Source organism: Helianthus annuus, chromosome 5 (assembly GCF_002127325.2).
Source record: "Helianthus annuus cultivar XRQ/B chromosome 5, HanXRQr2.0-SUNRISE, whole genome shotgun sequence".
Taxonomy (NCBI): domain Eukaryota; kingdom Viridiplantae; phylum Streptophyta; class Magnoliopsida; order Asterales; family Asteraceae; genus Helianthus; species Helianthus annuus.
Window position 1 is genome coordinate 17,453,901 of NC_035437.2, and position 3,962 is coordinate 17,457,862.

The following is a 3,962-nucleotide window of genomic DNA, read 5'->3' on the forward strand; positions in this document are numbered from 1 at the left end:
TCTAGTAGTGTGTTAGTTAGCAATAAGTGTTTGTCAAATTGTTTACTGATAATTGCTTATTCTAATGTTAATCCATTTGTGTGTAGTCGATTGGTCATTGTGAATTGGTGTATTAGTTGCATTAGCAAATTAGTTTGAAAATTACACGAAAATACCAACCGCTCTTATTACGGACAAAACCCGCCGCAAAGCGCGGGGTTCCTTACTAGTTAATTTACGATTTTACCGTTTTCGTTATTCTACTCTTTGACTTTACTCAAAATTAATTTACAATTTTTCCGTTTTTGTTATTCTGCTCTTATTTGCATATTTGACATTTATTTATGTACCGATTTTTCAAAGTTCTTTGATTATTATTATCTTTTTAAATATTTATTAAGAGTATTAAGTAGTTTTTGAATGGAGTATTAAGTAGTTAGTTGTTCTTGTAGTGTGTTATTTAGCAATAAGTGTTTGTCATGTTTTAACATAATTATTAATTATAGGACTGCATGAGTGGGTAATTTAGCAATGAGTAGCCAATTACTCTTTTATCATGTTTTCATATAATGTTCCGTAATTGAATTCAAGAATTGAGAAAGGCAAAACATAACTCCACAATCAATAAATTATACAAGAGTATACAAGAGAATATTCCCATGTCTAATACAAAGGTAGCGTTCGTTTCATGGAATGGAATGGAATGAAATTAGGAAGTTTTTCTTTGTAAAATTGATCTTGGTTGGGGGAGAGAGGAATTTGAAATCCCATGAATTTCTTTAATCATTGAAATTTGTGACTATTTCAACATTCCATTCCATTCCTTCGTTAGAGTGAAGGATTTCTAAGGAATGTTGAAATAGTCACAAATTTCAATGATTAAAGAAATTCATGGGATTTCAAATTCCTCTCTCCCCCAACCAAGATCAATTTTACAAAGAAAAACTTCCTAATTCCATTCCATTCCATTCCATGAAACGAACGCTACCAAAGGGTTGCAACTAGTGTATGAAGTTTAACAAAAAACTAACTGTTTATGTGAAAGAATGGTTCATCAGTATAAATTCCATGTGTTCTTGATTATTGGTGCATTCTTAAGTGTGAAAAACTTGCACAAAAAAAGTACACGGCGTTGAAGATAAGTGTATCAGTTATTAATTTGAAATTAACAACATTCAAGATAGTTTTAAAACATGTCTACGTATTAGATATTCCTCCCTGTTCAACTCATATAACCATTACTATATCTTATTGTTAAACAAAGAGTTAATTGTATAGGAGACTAGCTTGGTTTTATAGTGTTTGTGTATATAACACGTTGGCTGTAAAAATGGTATGAATATCAAAAGAACAAGACAAACAAATCACAACACATGAAAATAGTGACAAAACGGCGACAAAAATTTTTATTACTTAACCAACCCTGAAAAACACCCAAACCTCCCTGGATCTTACAAAATGTAAGATCTATGAACAATACAACAAATACACAATCAACTGATACAATATCAGTTGATTATATGAAACAATACAACCAGAATGAAGAATGATCCACAGGATCTAAAGATACAACTGAAGTACAGATCAAGATCTGTAACAACTCTTCAAAACATAGCAGATCTTCAATCGGATGAACACAAGAACAGCGAAACCCTAATTTCGCCTCAACGACCAGAGAGAGAATTGAGAGTGAGGTGAGAGAAAATATCTGAGTTCTGGAAGGATCTGAACTCTCTATCTCTTTTATATACAATGTTACATATAAGCCCCTCAACTATCAACCACCTGTAACAAACTCAACAACTTAAACGAAACATTAGTTACAACTACTGGATCAAGTGAACAACAACGAGCCCAACTATAAAGCAGCCCATAACCAATAAATCTGACCAGCCCATTATAACACAAGTCCAGTAGACATGATTGCATTTGAGCACAATATATTTTAACATTCCCCCTTGACTCAAACTGCAAACATGTCAACTAATTTTAAGTCTGAACACAACAAATCATGCTGAACACAACTCAAGCCTTTCGTAAACAAGTCAGCCAACTGAACATCAGTGGCAACTTTCTCAGGAATAACAACACCATCAGCTATTTTTTCTCGCAAAAAATGAAGGTCTATTTCAAAGTGCTTAGTGCGCTCATGAAATACCGGATTCAAGGCAATTGAAATAGCTGACTGGCTGTCACAAAATAACTTAACAGGTAAATCACAATTAACATGTAATTCCTTTAAAATGTTCAAGATCCACATTATTTCACATGTGGCAGAGCACATAGCTCTATACTCTGCCTCTGCTGTGGACCGAGCCACCACACTTTGCTTTTTACTTTTCCAGGAAACTAAACAGTTTCCCAGAAATATACAATACCCTGTAACCGACTTCCTCGTAGCTAAACACTTAGCCCAATCAGAATCAACATAACCCTTTACACAAAAAACATTTGCCCTTTTAAACATGACTCCTTTCCCAGGAGACAACTTTAAGTATTTCAACAAACGTAAAGCAATATCTAAATGACCAGAATTGGGGGCATGCATAAACTGACTTAGAAACTGTACTGCATAGCTGATATCAGGTCGAGTTATAGACAAATAAATCAACTTTCCAACTAATTTTTGAAAACTAGTAACATCTTTAACAAGATCTAACTTTTTATCCAATTTACCAGCCAACACATGACTTTGTTCAATAGGAGTATTAACAGGTTTAACCCCCAAAAAACCAAACTCATCTAATAACTCTAAACAGTACTTTCTTTGAGTTAAACACAACCCTTCATCAGAATACAACACTTCTATTCCTAAGAAATATTTCAAAAGACCTAAATCCTTAATTTGAAAATTATCACTCAAAACTTGTTTAACATTCAACACTTCAGATTCAGAATTCCCGGTCACAATTATATCATCAACATACACCAAAAGCACAATAAACACAGCACCTTTAGACAAGGTAAACATGGAATGATCACATACACTTTTCACAAAACCCATATCAATTAAAACCTGAGATAATTTCTCATTCCATTTTCTAGGAGCTTGCTTAAGCCCATACAGGGACTTAACAAGCTTACACACTTTAGTTTCACTCTCAGAAAAATACCCAGGTGGTAAAGACATATAAACATCTTCTGAGATAGAACCATATAAAAACGCATTATTAACGTCAAGTTGAAAGATAGGCCAACTATGTTGGACAGCTAGACTCGATACACAGCGAACAGTTACCATTTTTACAACCGGAGAGAAGGTTTCACCAAAATCTACACCTTCTCGTTGGCTGTAACCCTTAGCTACAAGCCTAGCTTTAAACCGTTCAACCTCCCCATTAGCCTTGTATTTTATTTTATAAATCCACCTACATCCTATCGGTTTTCTACCCTTAGGTAAATCACATAGAACCCAAGTTTCATTTTTATACAAGGCTTCCATCTCCTTATTCATAGCCTCGATCCACCTAGGATCTTTAATGGCTTCTGAATATGAAGATGGTTCAACCATCTTATTCAAACCAGACACAAAACATAGATTTTCAACAGATAGATTCGAATAACTAACAGTTTTTTCAATCCCATATTTGACTTTTCCCTCTACAATATAATCACTAAGTTTTCAGGGAAAAACAACATTTCTAGAAGACTTCCTGACACTATATGTACCCTCAGATAGGTTGGTGTCTTCATTTAAGCCTAAAGTGTCCTCTGCCCTGCCACTATCATCCTGTCTACTACTGCTCTCCTGTCCACCCTGTTGACTATGATCAACCATGGGAACAGGGGCTGATGTAGAGGGTGACAATGGCTGCTGATCATCACTAATAGGATTATTTGCACCATTTGTACCCTCTTCATCATCGGGCATATCAGGAATTTCAGATGCATATTCATCAAAAAAGTTTATATGATTCAATTTTTTTTTCACAAATAGTTTCTTGATTATCAAAAGACTTAGTTTTAAATGGATAAACATTCTC